Source organism: Suncus etruscus, chromosome 7 (assembly GCF_024139225.1).
Source record: "Suncus etruscus isolate mSunEtr1 chromosome 7, mSunEtr1.pri.cur, whole genome shotgun sequence".
In the NCBI taxonomy this organism is placed as follows: Eukaryota; Metazoa; Chordata; class Mammalia; order Eulipotyphla; family Soricidae; genus Suncus; species Suncus etruscus.
This window is the reverse complement of record NC_064854.1, coordinates 65,318,972-65,341,158: the sequence shown is the minus strand read 5'-3', so window position 1 is coordinate 65,341,158 and position 22,187 is coordinate 65,318,972.

Below are 22,187 nucleotides of genomic sequence, written 5' to 3'. Positions count from 1 at the left end.
TGTTGCTCATGCTTTTTTTTGCAGTTGCTAGTTTTGTCTTTTTATTTGTTTATTTGTTTTTCCTTTTGTTTTGTTTTGTTTTAGTTTGGTATGTTTTTCTTCTTTATTCCCCTTTCTTCTTTTTTTTTTCTTCTTAGACCACACCTGGTGATGTTCAGGGGTTACTCCTGGCTGTGCCCTTAGAAGTCACTCCTGGTTTAGGGGACCATATGGGATGCTGGGTCAGCCATGTGCAAGGCAAATGACCCACTTATGAATGCACAATCTAACATATTTGGAATAAAAGATGACAGGGGAGCCATAGTTTAAGAAACAGTGATGCTTTTTTTTGAAACACTAGGAAAGAATTGGTATGATCCAATGGTCCTGATGCCCTATTATAATAAAATTATTCCGTAAAAGCATGTAAAGGTTGGATATCACGAGTGCCAATTTCACTCATTTGGTGATTTCCACCAACCAAGCTTAGTATCCTGGGAAAAATCATGGAGATTATAAACCAGCAAGCAGATAAACTGTAATTAGGATTTCATTATATCAATGCTGTACAGCAGGAAGAAGTCTTGGTCCATTTGGATAATAGAATATTAAAAGGATTTTTCTTTTGATTCAGAATTTGACAAATAAACAGAAAGAAACCATTAAGTTAGTCCCTTCTTGTCTTTTAGTTTTGGGGCCATTCCTGTGGAAGCCCAGGGATTATACTCCTCAATATTCAGGGGACCCTACATAATACCAAGAATAGAACCCAGGACTGCCATATGTAAGGCAAGCACCCTACCCACTATATTATTTTCTAGGATCTTCATTAAGTTAGCTTTTATGGTTTAATGTAGAGCCATATTATATAGAGTTCCAGAAAATAGCTTTTCTCAGGACTTCTGAATATTGGCTCTGTAAATCATACCTTCATTTTGTTTTTCTCAAATATGTTATAATTACAAAGGAATGAGAATTTAAAAAATTTCACAGAAACATTATTAAACTATTTTATTTTATTTTTTGGGTTTTTTTGTTTTTGGGTCACACCCAGCAGTGCTCAGGGTTTACTCCTGGCTCTACGCTCAGAAATCACTCCTGGCAGGCTCGGGGGACCATATGGGATTCCAGGATTCGAAAAGCCATCCTTCTGCATGCAAGGCAAATGCTTTACCTCCATGTTATCTCTCCATCCCCTATTGAATTAATTTTTAAGGCATCTGCTTCCCATACAATAGTATTTCCGAAGAGACAATACCCCTGTGTTATTTCCCAAGAGGAAAATACCCCTACAGTTATGGAGGCAGCGATTGCCTCTGTTAAATGGGGAAGTTCTTTCTGTTTACTTAGGAAGGTAGATTTCTAACAGGTCATGAAGAGATGGTTCTGATTATTTGTCTATTTTGTTTTGTTTTATCTGAAAATAGGACAATAGCGCAACTAAATTTGGGAGCCTCTACATTACAGAAAGAGTATTTAAAACCTTTTTTTAGTGAATAATGAGAGAGATTCTAAGAAAATTATGCAGAGGGACATCTCCAAGAAGAGCATGCTATTTATTGGGTGAATAAATATATATTATATTATACAGTAACTTGATTTATTGCATTTATATTTCTCTGTTCTTGAAGCAAAGACAATGAACATTACTTTTAAAACAGAGAGGATATGAAAAAAATTTGTCTGAAGAAGACAGATAGATAGCCATTGGGCATATAAAAAGTACTCAGTTTTATTTATTATCAGGAAAATTTAAATAAAGCTGACAACAAAATTTCAAAGTACTCAGTTTTATTTATTATCAGGGAAATTCAAATAAAGATAACAACAAAATTTCACCTCACCAGTTAGAATAGCACTTAGTAAGAATCTATGCTGACAGGGATGTGATCAAAGAGGAAAAATAATGTTGTCTGACTCAACCCCTATCTATGGAAAAAAGTTTGGAGATGTCTCATAAAAGTAAGAAAAAAAGCTTCCATGTGATCCAGATCTCCTAATTGGAGGTTTCTACACTGGGTGTAGAACTAGTTTCTACACCCAGAATATAAAAAAAATTATGCAAAAGGACATTTGCACACCACTATTCATTGCAGCATTTAGTATGGTAGTTATAAGATGGAATCAATCTAGGTGTCCAATGATGGATGAATAAACACAACGTGTGATATATAGATATATATTTACACACATATACACAATTAAACACTATGCAGCTTTCATGGAATATATACTACATTATGTGAAGTAAGTCATAAGAAAGACAAATACCAGATGGTATCATTTATCTGTGGTATATAAAATAAAAAAAGGACAAGAAAAAAAGGCATGATACCTATATTATCTGGTCCCTAGATTACATAACTAAGAGTAAATAAACTAAGAATGAAGATAGAAAGACATTGGGGGAAATTGGGAGAAAAAGTAGAACAGATGGGAAGTAGAAGAGACTGGGAGCAAAGGCCTCAGACACACTGGTGATGTAGAGGTGTGGCATATTTATATATCTGAACCACAGACCAATAAAATTGAAAGAATGTGATCCACACTAAAAAAATAACAAACTTTAGGGGCCGGAGCAGTTGTGCAGTTGTAGAATTCTTGCCTTGTATGCAGCTTACCCAGAATGGACCTCTGTTAGATCTGTTGTCCCATATGGTCCTCCAAGTTAGGAGCAATTTCTGAGCATATACCCAGCAATAACCCCTGAGCATCACCAGGTGTGGCCCAAAAAACCCAAAAACCCAACCCCCCAAGAAACAAACAAGCAAACAAAACCTTTAAATGTCCATGTCAAGAGGCAAAAAAACTGGTGGGCAGGAACCTGAGCACATTAGTGGAGGGAAGTTGGCATTAGTGATGGACTTGATGTTGAAAAATTGTATGACTAAAACTCAGCCAAGAATAACTTTGCAACTCATGGTGTCTTAATTTAAAAAAAATAGTGAAATGAAATAGCTTTAATTAAAAGGACTTTATTTAAAAAGATGTTAGGAGAGAAAAAAACAAGAATATGTGTTCAACAGGCATCTCCATAGTAGAATAAAGCAGAAGAGAGGAAGAGACAGAAGGAGAAGATTGTTCAAAACAGAAAAATGGATTTGAAAGAGGAAGCAAATCTAAAAAAATTTTTTTTGAAAAGAAAGTTAACAATAAACAAAAAAAAACGAAAGTTGGCATTTATGGAATATAGAAATCTTGACCTTCTTTATAAAAGTAATATTTAGAAAGTAGCCAGGCTTGAATTATCTGCTAGAATTCCTTCTATGATAACTTTAGACCAGAGAAGACCTGCATTGCAGGTAGTTAGTTTTGTTTGCTTGCTTTTAAGAAAAAAAATGCAGTTGTAACATTTAATGAAGCTTTCTTTAGTGGCTTTACAATGTCAGGACATTAGTCCCTCTCACTCTCTTTACCCAAATTTTCCACTGAAATTTTTTGGCTTTTAAAAGTTACTTCCCCAGAACTTTGTAGTAGTCCCTATCTAACCACAACTATGCATCAATGATAGGACATGTTCCAATCGTTTTTGGCAGCATTAACCAGTATCTGCTCAATAACTGAGATCAACAGTTTGTTAAGATTAACAGTTGGGTATAAGGATTGGTTTTTGTCTAAGTGATAATTCCTCATTTTCATTTTCTCAAAATGACCACGATGGCATTTGTCAAAGTTGATCCTGTGGTCATGCATGCCACCAGCATTACCCCAATCTCCTGGTTCCTCCTGTGCTTGCCAATATAACTGTAGCATAGCTCATATGATCTCTAAATCTCTAAGTCTAAATACTGGGGTCTTTCTCAGTCTTGATGACATGTTGCAGGATGAGATGAAAGAACTAAGAGTTCGAAAATCATCTGGAGTGACCCAAAATTCCAGAGAGAAAAAGAGAGAGAGAGAGAGAGAGAAAAAATAGAAAGAATTAAACCTGGGATATACCAAAGTAACTTGCATAGCCAGAAAGTTAAATTTTGAGAGTATGTTTCTTCTGATTCCTCAATTCAAGTTTCTGATACCTTACCTCACCTCTGAGAGCATTACTTTACCTTTACTAATCTTGTGTCAATATGTTAATATTGCATATGTTAATATGTTAATTGTTAATATGTTAATATTTTAATTGCAGACTAAATTTTAATAGATTATTTTTGTCAGGGACCAAATAAATAGTTTTGAAAAAGAATGCTTATCCACTTGTAAAAATCTCATAGTTTTATTTAATAGTAATTGATTTATTAATTGTAAACAAGTATAGAATAAAATATTTGTATTTTGAGTGTTTTTTTCTTTTTTGTTATTATTATTATTTGTTTTGTTTTGGGGCCATAGTCAGCAATGCTATGGCCTGACTTTGTACACAGGGATCACTCCTAATGAAGCTCAGAGGCTATGTGGTATGTCCGGGATTTAACCTAGATAAGTAACATCCAGAGCAAATAAACTAAACCAGCTATAATATTTCTCTGTCCCCTAGAGTGTGACTTTTTAAAAAAGACTTCTCAGATTTCCTTTTGTTTTAATCCTATTCTAGTCCAAATTTTAGTATTAATCTTAATATTACATGGAATAAAACAAAATTGAATTATAGATTGATATCCCATTTTTATATGTTTGGTATTTGGGCCAAACCCAGAGATTCTCTATCATTGCTCCTGGCTCTTTACTGAGGAATCACTCCTGGAGATCATGGTGAACTATATGAGAAGCCAGAAATGGAACCTGGGTTGGCTGCATGTAAGCCAAGTCCACCCACTGTACTATCTCTCCAGTTTCAACGTCCAAATTTTAATAGCCAGCCTTTGGCCTCATTCCCCAATTCCAGACACTGGTCTGTATACTGTTTAACTTTCTGGAAAAAAATTTAAATTCTATTAAAATGCTTTGCTGAAAAGGAAAGAGAGAAATGAAAAATAAAGAAGGAAAGGGGAAGGAAGGAAGAAAAGAAAGAAAGATGAAAGAAAGAAAGAAAGAAAGAAAGAAAGAAAGAAAAGAAGAAAAAGAAAGAAGAAGAAGAAAGATAGAAAGAAAGAAAGGAAAAGGAAAAGAAAGAAAAGAAAGAAAGAAGAAAAGAAAGAAAGAAAGAAAGAAAGAAAGAAAGAAAGAAAGAAAGAAAGAAAGAAAGAAAAAGAAAGAAAGAAAAGAAAGAAAGAAAGAAAGAAAGAAAGAAAGAAAGAAAGAAAGAAAAGAAAGAAAGAAAAGAAAAGAAAGAGAAAGAAAGAAAGAAAGAAAGAAAGAAAGAAAGAAAGAAAGAAAGAAAGAAAGAAAGAAAGAAAGAAAGAAAGAAAGAAAGAAAGAAAGAAAGAAAGAAAGAAGAAAGGAAGGAAGGAAGATAAAATGGAGGGAAGGAAGGAGAGAGGGATGGAGGGAAGGAAGGAGGGGAGGGAGTGAGGGAAGGAAGTGGGAGGGAAGGAGGGAAGGAAAGAAGGAAGGAAGAAGAGAGGGAGGGAAGGAAAAAAGAAAGGAGGGAGGGAAGGAAAGAAAGAAGGAAGGAGGGAGGGAAGGAAGAAAGGAAGGAGGGATGGAGGGAAGAAAGGAGGGAGTGAGGGAAGGGAAGGAAAGAGGGAGGGAGGAACAAAGGAGGAAGGAGGGAGGGAGAGAAGGAAGTAACAAAGGGAGGGAGGGAAGGGAAGTTTCTTTTTATTTTAATTATTTTATTTAGACACTGGTTTCAAAAATGCTCATAATTGAATTTCAGTTATATGATGTACAACACCCTTTAACAGTGTACATTTTACACCATCAATGTCCCCAGTTCCACTCCTCTCTGTTTGACTGTAGGGCAGACATTTTATTTCTTTCTGACTCTATCCCTTCTGTCTCTCTTCCTATGCTTTTCCTTTTAACTACTGTGATTTCAACTATTATTACTAAAGGGGAACTATGCATATCACTTTATCCCCTTTCATCAACCAGTTATTGTACATAGTGATAAGTTCAAACTATTATCATCATGTTATAGCTATAGTGGACTCTTCACTACCTTAACTTTACTGCTCCACTATTTTTGGCAAGCTTCCCACAATGGACTGGTTGCTCCACCTATGTTGTCTCTGGATGTTATTATCATCTATCCTTTACTTTTTTATATCCCATAAATAAATGAGGTTATTCTATTTCTATCTCTCTCACTGACTCATTTAACTCAGCACAATAATCTCCATATCCATCCATGTATAAGAAAATTTCATTACTTTATTTTCCCTGACAGTTGTATAGTATTCCTTTGTGTTATAGTATTTCATTGTATTAATTGTACCACAATTTCTTTAGTCACTCATATGTTCTCAGGTACTTGGGTTATTTCCAGATTTGGGCTATTGTAAATAGAGTTGCAATGAGCATAGGAATGCAGAGGGCTTTTCTGCACTGTGTTTTGAGGTTCCTAGAATATATTCATAGGAGTGGTATTGTTGGATCATAAGGAGGCTCCATTCTAGTTTTTTTTTTTTTGCAGAATATCTATATTGTTTTAAAGAGAGTAAGATAGTAAAGGAAGAAGTCAATCTCTTACAATTTGCAGATGGCATACTATATTTAGAAAATTTAAAAAACTACCAAAAGAAAGCTTCTAGAAACAATAGATTTGTGAAGTGGCAAACTACAAAATTAATATGAAAAAAATTTATGGCTCTTGATGTTCAAATTGGGCCAGCTCCATAGACTAATATTTTTTTCTTGAATGATATGTAAGTCAGAACATGAAAGATTATGGTTATACCAGTCAGTGTAGCAAAAAGCTAAACACCTCAGGAGGAGAGGGTGGCCTAAGCTCCCAATCTGCCAAAGCCATGCTTGCTGTCTCCAGAATCACTGTTTTCCCCCATAGTCCACTTCATCATTGATCCCCTACAACTCCCTGCAGGTACCCTGATCTGATCAATTCCATTTTTGCCAGTTATTGGGCTGATAACATTAGGCTTCTTTGGAGTGAGTGTGGGCACCCTTCCACATATCTTCCATCTCAAGGAAAGCCTGGCAGCTGAAATCATGCCCACAAATGCAGTCACCATGTTCAAAGTATGTGTCCCTAAAATTAGATGTATAGTAGCTTTGCATTTTGGAACAAATTTATTTATTTAATGATGCCACCCCTAAAGAAACACTCCATTTTAAAAGACTAAACATATAACAAGTGCTTACTAAACCTATTGCCATTATATTAACTACTTCATTGGAGATACATCATAAATAATTTTCACAAATGAACTTAATACTCTAATTTTTCTTTCTTCATTTTTTCTTTATTTATTTTTTTTCCATTTTTTTTCATCTTTTTTTCAATCACTTTGCTTTCGCTTATCTGGAAATAAATATATTATAATCAACTATGTCAATGATGTTATGCAATTCTTAAATAAATAAATTCTTAATTTATTTTAATTTTACTTCATGGCTTTTCTATATAAAGTAATAAGAGAGAAAAAAGATATTAAAAATATTCCATCATAATTGTATTTCAGAAACTCAAGTACCTTGTAGTCAACATAACTAAAGAAGAAAAAGACCTATACAAAGTAAACTTCACAGAAAATAAAGAAATGAAGGCATATACCCTGTTCAATACAGATTTAATAATTTTCTCTAAGAATACCCATTATAATTTTTCAAAGAAATGGATCAAACAGGTTTAAAATTTATATGGAACAATAAATGTCTCTGGATAGCTAAAGCAATTCTTGGGAAAAAGAAGATGAGAGGCATCACTTTCTTAAACCTTAAGCTATATTATAAACTAAAAGTCATAAAAACAGATCAATGGAATAGACTTGAATATTCTGAGACTGACTGATCCCCAGATACATATGTGTGTGTATGTATGTATGTATGTATGTAATCAAGTAGTAAGGTAGAAAGAGGGGATTCTCATGGCACTGCTCTACTTTTATGGGTTTTTTGTTTGTTTGGGGGCCACACCCAGTGACACTCAGGAGTTACTCCTGGCTATGCGCTCAGAAATCACTCCTGGCTTAGGGGACCATATGGGATGCCGGGTGATCGAACCACAGTCCATCCTAGGCTAGCACGGGCAAGGTAGACACCTTACAGCTTGCACCACCGCTCCAGTCCCAATTTCTCTACTTTTAAAGTAGAGAAACCCTTAACTTTCTCTTTGTCTAGCTCTTATGCCTGACTTGAAGTTTAAAAACGCTAGACTGAGAGAACTGACATATTATTTCCACAGGTCTAGACCCTCATCTATTAAGGTAAGAAGATAAATACTAAATTATATTTGAGAATAGAAATATTGAGTGGATTAATTTATCCCAGAGTTCAAAATGTGGGACATAAGGTAAACAAAATTAAAAAAAAATAAATCAAAGGAAAAAAAAATAACTAAAATGGGGTATTTGTGAAGTATGCTAAGGGATAGAAAAGGAGTATCCAAAAGAACTTGAAGAAAAATACCTAGAATAAAATAGAAACTTAGAACTTGAATGTCAGGTGTTGAAGTTCAGACTGTTAAATAAACTGAATTCCTACCAAAACATAGAATCTGATCTAGGTAAGAAAGGAATTAAAGATAATCCAAGGAATTAATAGATAGGATACAGAATTTTCCTTGCATTTACTCTTGTATTGAAGTAGAAAACAGTTACAATGAAGTTATAAAAGCAAGCAAGCTGCAAACACAAAGATAATAGAGTCTCTACTAGGGAGGGTATCAGTATTGAAAAATTCATAGAAGCCACATAAGTTTACCAAATAAAAGCAGTAACACAAAATGATCAACTAGCAACAGATAGGTTAGACACAGTTTCAGACAATGAATTGATTTCATTGAGAGATATAACAATTTTCACAAATTTTTCATGCTTAAGTTTTTTAATAATCCCATTACCACTTAAGCAATGTAAAAATAATGTAAACGTGTAAAAATAAATTATTTCATGCCTGCTAGGCAAGCAGACTTGAGTGGGGGTGAAAATCCTGGGGCAATGCTGGAGAAAATGTTACACTGGTGGTAGTGAAATTGATTGGAATATAGAATGCCAGAAACAAATACACTGTGAACAATAGTGTTTAAAATAAGTAAAAAAAATGGTCTCTATATTAGTGATATCAAAACAGTGACATTTTAATACAAGCTCAAGTAAAGACCTTAGAGATAGTAAAAAAAAATTTCTTTGAATATATCATGGTTATTTAACTGAGATAATTTGAATTTGCCATCCAAATTGGAAATATTGTAGCAAATTAAAAACATTAAGCCTCTACTTAAATTAATGACATGTCCATAGTGTAGAGCTCTTGGATCTGAGCTTCAAACAGTATGTTTTTAATTAAATTTAATTAAATAAAGGGTTGTTCTTCTAGAAATAGTGCTGAAATATGAAGAATACATATTCTCACCCACAGTTCTGAGAAATATAACCAAAGTCTGTTTTGTCTTGAAGATCAAGTCTGAAAATGTTGAAATTATTCATTGTAGAAGATGAATATTTAGTAGAATGGAACTTCTAGATGGTTTCATGGAAGAACTGATGGTAAAGAATAATTAATTGGAAAACAAAAATAAGATGTACAGGGAAATTTGACAACCATTTTAAGACTGTTGAGCAGGAATTTTGACATAATCAGGTTTGCATTTTAAGCAAATTACTCTTTACAAATAGCCCAAAGTCAATGACAACAGAAATGATACCCATTCTACATCAAGCTGTATATGGGGGAACAGCTGCACTAGCATTATGAGGGGGAGAGAAGGGGGAAAGGGATGCATGCTGGGAGCAGGAGTGGAGGGAGGTCAACACTGGTGGTAGAATGCCCCTCATTCATTACTACTATGTGCCTTAAATATTACTGTGAAAGATTTGTAATTCACTTTGCCCACAATAAAAAAAAAGAAGAAAGAAAAGAAAAATAATTCTAGTTAAAGAAAACTTGTCTAGCCAATACTACAGAGAAGGAAACTATATAAGACACTCTAATTATAATTAAATTGAGGAATCCCAAGAATATAAAATTAGTGTAAATAAAAGTGATTAAGACTGTAAGAATGCAGTCACTTGACCTGAAAAAATAAGTCTAGAATAATTCTCAAATTTTTAACATGAGAATTTTAGTAGTTAACAGGGACCATAAATGAAAATTTGACATATAAAGATACTTTATATTTGAGCATATTTCTGGAAAATATCATCTTCTGAGGCTCAATAAGAAAGAAGTAGAAAGCCTAAACAGACCAATCACATGTAAGAAAATTGAAACAGTAATTTAAAAACTCCCAAGCACAAGAGTCCAGTACCAAACTATTTTAGAGGTGAATACTATCAAATATTCAGAGAAAAATTACTTCCGTTGTCCATTACATTCTCCCAAAACATTGAAAAGACAGAAATCCTTTCTAATTCTTTTTATGAAGCTAATATCATGCTCGTTCTTAAAGCTGACAAAGTTACACCAAGAAAGAAAACTACAGACCTATCTCACTAATGAACATTGATACAAAAATCCTTAACAAAATCTTAGCAAATCTAATCCAACAGCACATCAAAAAGATTATTCATCATATCCAAGTAGGTTTCATCCCAGGGATGCAAGGATGGTTCAACATATACAAATCAATAAATATTATAAATTATGTCACAAAAGAAGGTCAAAATCCACATGATAATATCAATCAACGCGGATTTTGCTTTTGGCAAAATCCAACACCCATTTATGATGAAAATATTCAGCAAAATAGGGTGAAAGGAACTTTCCTAGAAATAATTATAACTATCAATCAATAAGAAGTCCATAGCCAATATTATCCTTAATAGTGAAAAACTAAATTTTTTCACTAAGATTAGGCACCAGAAAAGAGAAAAGAATTCAAATAGGGAAAGAGGAAGTCAAACTATCTCTATTTGTAGAAGATATGATGATATACATCGATAACTTTAGAGTCCACTGAAAAACTCCTAAAAACAATAAACCAATACAACAAAGTGGATGGCTACAAAGTCAACACACAAAAGATAGCTGCCTTCCTTTATGCAAATAACGAGACAAAGAAGAAAGAGATAAAAAAATCCATCCCATTTAAAATAGTATTCAAAAATATAAAATACCTAGGAATCAACTTAACAAGAGAGCTGAAAGACCTAAACCATAAAAACTTCAAAACATTTCAAAATGACCATCTTACCTAAATTACTATATAGGTTCAATGCAATCCCTATCCAAATTCACACATCATTGTTAAGGACTCAGAATAATCAATGATAAAGTTTGTGTGGAACCACAAAAGACCTAGGTTAGCCAAATTCATATTGAAAATCAAGAACTAGGTGGCATCTCTTTTCCTAACTGGAAGCTTTGCTACAAAGCCATTGTGATCCAACAGCATGATAATGGAACAAAGACAGAGTCTCAGACCAATGGGTCAGATTAAAATATTCAGTGATATATCCTCAAATATATGGTCAACTAACATTTGACAAAGAAGCCAAAAACTTAAAATGTAATAAAGATAGACTTCAACAAATGGTGTTGGAACAACTGGATAACCATCTGGAAGCAATTAAAAATTAATCCATACCTCACACCTTACACAAGTCAACTCAAAATGAAGTAAAGACCTTAAAATCAGATCCAAAATTATAAAATTTACTTAGAAAAACATAGAAAGACCAGTCCAAGACTTACACCACAAAAAAGTCTTTGATGATAGGATGTTAGTGGCAAAAGCCATAGCATCAAACCTAAATAAAAGGGACTACATCAAACTAAAGTTTCCATATGGCAAAAGAAACAAGGGCTAAAACTAGAAGACAGCTAACTGATTCAGAAAAAAATTTTGCACTCAATATGTCAGATAAAAGTTTGATACCTAGGATATACAAAAACTCACAAAGGTTAGCTCTATGAAAACTAAAAAATAAAAATCAAAAAATGAGGAGAAGAAATGAACAGACACTTCTCTGAGTAAGACCAACAGACATAAGACAACATATTCATCATCACTTAAAATTAGCTAAATCAAAATCAAGACAACAATGTGGTACCATCTTACACCAGGATGGCACATATCAAAAACAATGGGAACAATCTGTTGGCCCAGATGTGGTAAGAAAGGAACTCTCATCCACTGTTGGTGGGAATGCCGCCTTGTCCAACCCTTATAAAAACCATATGGAGGTTTCTCAGTAAAATCAAAAGGAGAAACACAAAGCCTTGACTCTCTTTTACACTACAAAGAAACCTGCAACAATAGAATTAGCAATTTAGATTGAAGAGTTGTCCAATCAACTTCTCACTACAAGCTATGTTATTATTATATCATAATGCCCATGCTGGCAGTTTCAGGAAAGGAACCTAAATGCATAGGACATGGTGAACAATTCCACATGGAGAAGACCCCTATTATAGTGCTCAATACCATATTTCTTAGTAGTATAGAAATGGAAATTATGTCTATCTTAAAATGTTCCATGCACAACCTAACCCCAAAAACATCAGTTAGCAAAGCTCACCCCCACCATTGATGAAGGGCCTAAAAATTAAAAAACCTTTCCCCTCCAATGTGCCAGCCCCTCTTTTAAAAATTATATTCATTTATATTTTTAAGTGCTCTGACTCATATTCTAAGGATCAGACCTCCAACTACAAACTACGAATCAATCTCTAATATCTGTATATAAGATAATGTATGTGGTAGACTCCTCTATATTTGTCTAAACTAGATTGTACATAATCCCTGACTATATTTTATATAGCTGCTGTTATATACTATCCCTACTACCCCCCCAATCACCACCCTACAAAACTCCCGAGATCCTCTAACCCCTCAACTCTGATCTATCGTATCTCCCTATTTAATCCTCTTTACCCTCAGTACTAAACTCCTCAGAAACCAGGTACTTTCCCCTTTCCCAGTAAGCTGTCACATGGCTCCCAAAGTGAAAGGACATCTTCTTAGGTCCCCCCCCATCTATTACTCCAGCAAAAAGCTGTAGGGCACTGCTTCCACTGGCTTATTCTATGTGCCCCCTTTCTCCCACTTCGCCTCAATGTTGACTATTGCCTACTACTGAATCAGCTCTAGAGGGACCCCCAGTTTAAGGACACTACTTGAGTACCATAACTGCTGCAAACAAGTTTTTAGATTCTACAAGACCATGGTGTGAAATGAAAATGTGTCCTGGACCTTATTCCCCCTCAGACTATTTCAAAAGACTCAATGGAAATATCTATATTTTCTTTGCATGTTTACTTCCTTAATAGTTGTAACCCTCTTCTGAGGAAACTGAGGACCTGAAGGGAGCCCTGTCCTGTGCTTCTCTTTCTTTTCTGAATCCTTGAAGCTCTCCTCAGAGCCCTGGGAAGCAAACTCCCCAAAAAACTGCATTCTGAAGCTACCCACAGAGCAAGTGAGTGAGTAAGAAATGGCTGACTTTACAAGCCCAGAAAGGGGAAGCCACTAAACTCTGCTGGAACTCAGATGCCAGCACTGCTATCTACCTGTCTTCTGTGCTGTGCTAAATTTTTGGCCTGATTTCATCCTGTGTGTGGCTCATCTGCAGACGGCTCACCTTCCCTGGAGCCTTCCCTGGAGGTGAGTTTACACGCCCAGAAAGGGTAAGCTGCTGACTCTGCTGGAACTCAGATGCCAGCACACCTATCTGCCTGTCTTCTGTGCTGTGTTCCATTTTCAGCCTGATTTCATCCTGTGTGTGGCTCATCTGTGGACAGCCCGCCTTCCCTGGAGCCTTCCCTGAAGGTGAGTTTACAAGCCCAGAAAGGGTGGAGCCAGAGGAGCACAGCCACTCCGCTGAGCTTCCTGGCCTTGCACATCATTTAGCCAATGAATACAACCACAACACATAGAAAAACCCACAACACAAGTGTGTTGATGGGGAAACAACGCAGGTCAGCGCCAGACATAGAGAATGACGATGGCAACTTTGATGACTTGAACATGACCAACCAACTAGTCAGTCTCTCAGATAAGGAGTTTAGAGTTGCAATATGGAAGATGTTCAAAGAACTCAAACAAAGTCTAGAAGAGAACACTAATAAGAATCAAGAGAATATGAAGATAAAAAACAGAAATTCCAAACTGAAATTTCAGGTCAAATAATAGGTCAGAAAAACTCAGTAGATGAATTGAAGAAAAACATGGTTGAGCTTACCCATGGGTTAACAGCAGCTGAGGATAGAATTAGTACACTGGAAGATGAGATGAATAAAAATTCTGACCAAAAACGAAAGTCCAGGCCTCGATGGATTTACTAATGAATTCTTTCAAACTTTTCAAGAAGAACTTCTACCAATCCTGGCAAAAATTTCATGAAATTGAAAAAACAGGAACACTTTCAAATAGCTTTTATAAAGCCAACATCACCTTGATACCTAAACCAGACAGAGATGCTACGAAAAAAGAAAATTACAGACCAAATATCACTGATAAATACAGATGCAAAGATCCTCAACAAAATCTGGCAAATAGGATTCAATGCCTCATTAAGAGGATCATCCACTATGATCAAGTAGGTTTCATCCCGGGAATGCAAGGCTCGTTTAACATCCATAAATCTATCAACGTAATACACAACATCAACAGCAAGAAAAATAAAAATCACATGATCATATCAATCGATGCAGAAAAAGCATTTGATAAGATAAGAATACACCCATTCTTGATCAAAACTCTCAGCAAGATGGAAAAGGAAGAAACCTTTCTCAAAATAGTTAAGGCCATCTACCACAAGCCAGAGGCAAATATTGTCCTCAATGGAGAAAAACTGAAAGCCTTTCCTCTAAATTCTGGCACAAGCCAAGGCTGTCCTCTCTCACCACTCCTATTCAACATAGCACTGGAAGTACTTGCTATAGCGATTAGGCAAGAAAAAGATATCAAGGGAATCCAGATAGGAAAGGAAAAAGTCAAGTTCTCACTGTTTGCAGAAGACATGATATTCTACCTAGAAAGCCATAAAGTCTCTACAAAAAAGCTTCTAGAAACAATAGACTCATAGAGCAAGGTGGCAGGCTACAAAATTAACACTCAAAAATCAATGGCCTTTCTATACACCAATAGTAATAAGGAAAAAATGGACATTAAGAAAACAACACATTCACAATAGTGCCACACAAACTCAAATATCTTGGAATCAACTTGACTAAAAAGTGAAGGACCTATACAAAAAAACTATAAAACTCTGCTCAGGAAATAAGAGAGAACATGCGGAAATGGAAGCACATACCCTGCTCATAGATTGGCAAGATTAACATCATCAAAGTGGCAATACTCCCCAAAGCGCTGTACAGATTTAATCTAAAGATACCCATGACATTCTTCAAAGAAGTGGATCAGGCACTTTTGAAATTCATTTGGAACAATAAACTCCCTAGAATAGCTAAAGCAATCATTGGGAAAAAGAATATGGGAGGAATTACTTTCCTCAACTTTAAACTGTATTACAAAGCAATAGTTATCAAAACAGCATGCTATTGGAATAAAGACAGGCCCTCAGATCTGTAGAATAGGCTTGAATACTCAGAGAATGTTTCCCAGACATACAATCACCTAATTTTTGATAAAGGAGCAAGAAATACTAAATGAGCAAAGAAAACTTCTTCAACAAGTGGTGTTGGCACAACTGGCTAGCCACTTGCAAAAAAATTAAACTTAGACCCCCAGATAACATCATGTATGAAGGTTAAATCCAAATGGATGAAAGACCTCGATATCATACCGAAACCATAAGATATATAGAACAAAACGTAGGTAAAACACTCCAGGACATTGACTACAGGCATCTTCAAAGTGGAAACTGCACTCTCCAAGCAAGTGAAAGCAGAGATTAACAGATGGGAATATATTGAACTGAGAAGCTTCTGCACCTCAAAAGAAATAGCACCCAGGATCCACGAACCCCCCACTGAGTGGGAGGAACTATTCACTCAATACCCATCAGACAAGGGGCTAATCTCCAAAATATACAAAGCACTGACAGAATTTTACAAGAAAAAATCATCTAATCCCATCAAAAAATGGGGAGAAATAATGGACAGACACTTTGACAAAGAAGAAATACAAATGGCCAAAAGACACATGAAAAAATGCTCCACATCACTAATCATCAGGGAGATGCAAATCAAAACAACTATGAGTTACCACCTCACACCCCAGAGATTGGCACACATCACAAAGAATGAGAACAAGCAGTGTTGGCGGGTATGTAGAGAGAAAGGAACTCTTATCCACTGCTGGTGGGAATGCCATCTAGTTCAACCTTTATGGAAAGCAATATGAAGATTCCTCCAAAAACTGGAAATCCAGCTCCCATACGACCCAGCTATACCACTCCTAAAAATATACCCTAGGAACATAAAAATATAATACAAAAATCCCTTCCTTACACCTATATTCATTACATCACTATTAACATAGCAAGACTCTGGAAACAACCAAGATACCGTTCAACAGATGAATGGCTAAAGAAACTGTAGTACATATACACAATGGAAGATTATGCAGCTGTCATGAGATGAAGTCATGAAATTTTCCTATACATGGATGTACATGGAATCTATTATGCTAAGTGAAATAAGTCAGAGTGAGAGAAAGATGGAGAATGGTCTCACTCATCTATGGGTTTTAAGAAAAATGAAAATCATTTTTGCAATAATAACTTTCAGACACAAAAGAGAAATTAGCTGGAAGTTACAGCTCACCTCATGAAGCTCACCACAAACAGGGATGTGTTTAGTTAGAGAAATAACTACATTTTGAACTATCCTAATAATGAGAATGTATGAGGGAAATAGAAAGCCTGTATAGAGTACAGTTGGGGTTTGGCTGGGGAGGAGGGAGTTTTGGGACATTGGTGATGGGAATGTTGCACTTTTGAGGGTGGTGTTCTTTACATGACTGAAACCCAAACACAACCATGTATGTAATAATGTTTAGATAAAAGAAGAGAAAAATAATTGTTTTAACTCTCAATATTTATTTCCACGTATGGAGGTAGTCCCCATCCCCCCTTTTTTCTCTTCTTTTTTTTCTTTGTTCTTTTTTAGGGGGACCTATTTTGGTTCTGCTGAACAGGAAACTAGTAGAAATTCTTTCTTGGGAGTGGCAGAGTAGTAGCACAGTGGTATGGCAAATTTGCCTTACATGAGGCTGAGCCAGGACAGACCTGGGTTTGATAACCAGCATCCCATATGGTTCTCAGAGCAAGGAAGTGATTTCTGAATGCAAAGCCATGAATAATCCCTGAGCACCTCTGAGTGTGGCCCAAAAACCAAAAGAAAGAAAGAAAGAAAGAAGAAGAAAGAACGAAAGAAAGAAAGAAAGAAAGAAAGAAAGAAAGAAAGAAAGAAAGAAAGAAAGACAGAAAGAAAGAAAGAAAGAAAGAAGAAAGAAAGAAAGAAAGAAGGAAGGAAGAAGGAAGGAAGGAAGGAAGGAACGAAGGAAGGAAGGACTGAATGAAGGAAGGAAGGAAGGAAGGAAGGAAGGAAGGAAGGAAGGAAGGAAGGAAGGAAGGAAGGAAATATGGAAGGAAGTATGGAAGGAAGTATGGAAGGAAGGAAAGAGAAAGAATGAAGGAAGAAGGAAGAAAAGAAAGAAGGAAGGAAAAAGGAAGGAAGGAAGAAAGAGAGAAGAAAGAAAAGAAAGGAAGAAAGAAAAGAAAAAGAAGAAGAAAGAAAGAAGAAAGAAAAAGAAAGAAAAGAAAGAAAGAAAGAAAGAAAGAAAGAAAGAAAGAAAGAAAGAAAGAATGAATGAAAGAAAGAGAAAGAAAGAAAAAGAAAGAAAGAAAGAAAGAAAGAAAGAAAGAAAGAACAAAGAATTATCAAACAAAATGTTTGCGACATCTGCTCCCCCATTTTTTATTCTCTCTTTTTTCTTTTTTATACTTATAGCTTCTAGTAAGGGGCCCCCGCAATTTATTTTAACAGAATCATAGAACATGAATCATTTGGTTCTGCCTCCCATTTATATATCCCCCTACAAAATGAGAAAGAAAAAAAGATGGATGGGACCCAGAGCCAAACAGTCCCAGGAGCATAGAAAAATATTTAAAAAATTGTCAGCCCTAATTACCCAAACTAATGTCAATAACAGTAGAATCAAGAGGCCAAACTCTAATAAGCTATACACAAAATGGACCTGTTATGCTAGCAATCTAGGGGGCATTAGGGTGGAGGTATGGAATGCATTCTGGGAACTATAGTGGAGGGAGGACATCACTGATTCCGGGAATGGCCCTAATTCACTGTCACTGTTACTGAAATACAACTGTAAAAATCTTGTAAAAAATTATTTAAAAATTAGGGGCCGGGCGGTGGCGCAAGAGGTAAGGTGCCTGCCTTGCCTGCGCTAGCCTTGGACGGACCACGGTTCGATCCCCCGGCATCCCCTATGGTCCCCCAAGCCAGGAGCAACTTCTGAGCGCATAGCCAGGAGTAACCCCTGAGCGTCACCGGGTGTGGCCCAAAAACCAAAAAAAAAAAAAAAATTTAAAAATTAAAAAAAAAACTTTAGAAAAGTGAAATGTAGATGCCCACAAATGCAGTTGCCATGTCTGCTCTGAGCCAGCTCCACTCTGTTTTTGATAGAGACATAAACCAAGCTATGAAAAATCATGGCTACACTGGCCATGCAGCTGAAGGTAGACAATCTTGTGAGAAAGGAAGTGGGTCAAATACCTAGCCTGCTGAAACCATGCCTGCTACACTCATAATCGCTGTTTTGCCCATAGCCCTGCTCACTACTCCTTTACAGCTCTTTAGCTTTCTACAGGGACACCAATTTGACCAAACACCAGTTATGCAGGCAGTTAGGCTGACATTACCAGGACATTTTTGGAGTGAGTGTTGGCACCCTCTCTGCTCCTCAACTCCTCTCCCCCATCCCCACTGCCTTCTCCTATTTCTTAAAGTCCTGGCAGCCATAGCCCTGCCCCACAAAAGTTGCAGTATCAATTAAAGTGCTTCGAGATCCTGGACTATGTGATCACAACATTTTCATTTATTTAATATTGTCATTCCCATGGGAGCACAACAATTTAGATGTCAATGTGTAGATTAATGTTCAGAAACAAATGAATGAACAGAATAGTCTGCTAGCAACAAAAGATTTCTAAATCTTCTGCCAATTACTTAATGATCTCATTGTAAACGCAATGATTTTTACAGATTTTCTTGCTGCTGTAATTTCTTCTTTTTCTTCTCTTCCTTTTTAATTTTATTCTTTCTATTCTTCTTTGATGATTTCTCTCTCACTTGTCAGGAAACAAATGTAATATAGACAACTGTGAAATCTGTGATAAATTTTAAATAAAGTAAATTAAAAAACGTGAAATGTAATTTTAATCAACTTTATGGGTCTCAGAACATTTTAAGATTCACCAGTGGAAAAGGAACAGACAGAATTATCTAACTCATTTATAGGATATAAGACAGTGATAGAGAGGGAAGGTCATTCTTGACTAGAACTAGTTGCTGAAAGTAGTTAAAGTGACATGCATAATACCCTATCAGTAACCGTATTATAAACTGAAATGACTAAAAGGGGGGAATTTTAAAAAAATAGAAAGAAAAAAGTGCCTGCCACAGTGGAAGGCTGGGCCTGGGAGGGAAACTGGGAATTGATGTAGAGGAGTAGAAACTGGTGAAGGTATTGGTATCTGAACATTGTATGTAGTTCAATAAAAATGTTTTTTAAAGTAAGCAATAAATTAAAAATAACAATAAAATAAAACAATAATAAAAACAAATAATAATTAATAATTACTATTAATTAAATAATAAAATAAAAACCTTGGAGAGAGGGCATAAAGGTATGGCATTTGCCTTGTATGCAGAAGGACAGTGGTTTGAATCCCGGCACCCCATATGGTCCCCTGAGCTTGCCAGGAGTGATTTCTGAGCGTAGAGCCAGGAGTAACCCCTGAGCGCTGTTGAGTGTGACCCAAAAACAAAAAACAAAACAAAAAAAAAAACTCAATAAAGTCACAAATTTTAGAAAAAATATATATGTAAACTAAACTTTTACAAAATATTTTATGAAAAAGTCATATGGGAACAGGAATGGGCTGTAAGGAGTCCTTGAGGTAAGGAAGCCATGTACTTTGGTGATGCGTGTGGTATGGAACAATGTATGAATAAAAAGTATAAGTAGCAGAGTATTGTAAATTTCAGTACCAAAATAAAATCCCGGTACTACAATAAAAATGGTAAAAAATAAATACCTCATTAGGATATGTAAGTGCTACATTTTTAAATTTTAAAGCCTTTCTATTATAGCCCTCATTAGAAGTTAATAAATCTTAACCTCAATTATAAATTATTCATTATTGACTTTCCAAATTTAAAGGCTTTAAATACTCTTTCAAATTACTCTTTAAACATTTCAATAAAAATATCAGCACCTACATCTTTGTTTTGTAGAAATGTTACCATTAGTTTTTAAACCCAGACTATCACCCACTGTTCTTTTTTAGTGTGTACTCAGTAAGATATTACTAATTTCAATATTATATTTAACCAACATCATTAAAAATCATAGTATATTAGACCATTATTCTAAACAGAGATCTAGCTTAGTAGGAGAGCACAAGCCTTTTATTGTGTGAGGTCCTGGAATTAGACCTTGAACACCAAACCCAAACAAAGTAAAATGAAGAAAGCATACTATGAAAATTTAAATCATATGTATCTGTTAATTATTAATCTTGTACACATCCTGATTGTAGTGTCTTCCTCCCTATCCCCATGTCTCATTTCCCCGTAGAAGGGAATAATGCAGTGCATATCCAAAACCAAGAATCAAACCTGTGCATGTCTAGTCTCAGAATGAAGGTAGAATCACTCTGTACCTCAATGTACCTCAAATTCATTTGTTCCTCAGACAAAGCTAAGTTGGTGATCAAGAACTGAACCCCACAATTTTTTCCTGATACAGATCCTTCATCAAGGAGCATCAGAAGAACATATGAATCAGAATGTAATTTCACAAACTTTGAGATTTTATAGCTTCAGATCAAAGAGTAAATGTTTCCGAGATGAGCATAGGAGAGGAGAAGGAGGCAGGTATCTGATAATCAAACTGGGTTAAGTATCACAGAACACTGAGTTTTGTAGTTGTTCTCTTTCTTCTTTATATTCATAAATTCCCAAAATTCATAAATCAAATGAATTGGGCTATAATGATCTTAGGAATGTTTCTATCTTGAAAATTGTACAATTTTGAACTATAAGTGAATGTTATGAATTTAGAATGTTTGACACCTATTAAACAAAACTGCATTCACTGATCTTCCAGTATGTTTATTTTATCTCCAGGAAGTATGTAATTTAGAAGTTCTGCTCTATGGAAAGTTCCCCCCCCCCCCCGCCTCCTCTCTTCAATGGATGGGAGTCCTTTTAAACCAACAATTACACTGGTTTCTTTTGCTGTTTAGAATTTTTACTACACTCAAAGAGGTGCAAAAATAAACTATCACAAATGTAAAATTTTCCATTAAGGGAATTTGCTTGTTGCAATTATAAATGGCTATTGGGTAAGTACAGTATAGAAAGTGATTAAATGCATATGAAATCCTGTGGTTTGTTAAAGCTTATTGAGGTTGTTTACAGTATCCTAGGATACCTAGGTTTTTTTCCACCATGCCACATGTCTTCTATATTCTTATTAAAGCCTTTGGAATCTCTTGAGCTTTTAAAGCTCTCACCACTTTTCTTCTATGACTTCACCATATCATTAAAAATCTAAAGTTATTTAGCATAAGTTAATAGCATTAGCAAGATTTGTAACTGTATCTAAGGATATGAATTTGTTTGTTGTAACAACCAACTGAAGAATCCAAATGGCAATTCAAAGGAAAACATACCAAGTCAAATTTTCAGTAGTTTTATTGAAAAATGCCTCTTTTGTTTCAGAAATAAATAATATAAGGCAGTGAAATTCACAATCTGCAGTTAAACTATAAAAGCAGCAATTCTATGTTCATAGTCTTGCAAACATTTTCCAACTGCTTTTGATAACTAAGAAACATTATGTTCTGAAAAAATTTCATACTAAATATACAACACAAACATGCAATTCCATCTCTGCAGAATAATCTGCAAATTGGCATAAATGTTAGTGTGTCTAAAACGAGGAGGTTTAAGGCAATATGGAACCGTATCCAGTTGATACAATAATTTCAGCTACATGGCTTAAGGTTTGTGATTGTTAAAGTAGATGGAAAAGAGCATTCTATGCCCTAATGTAT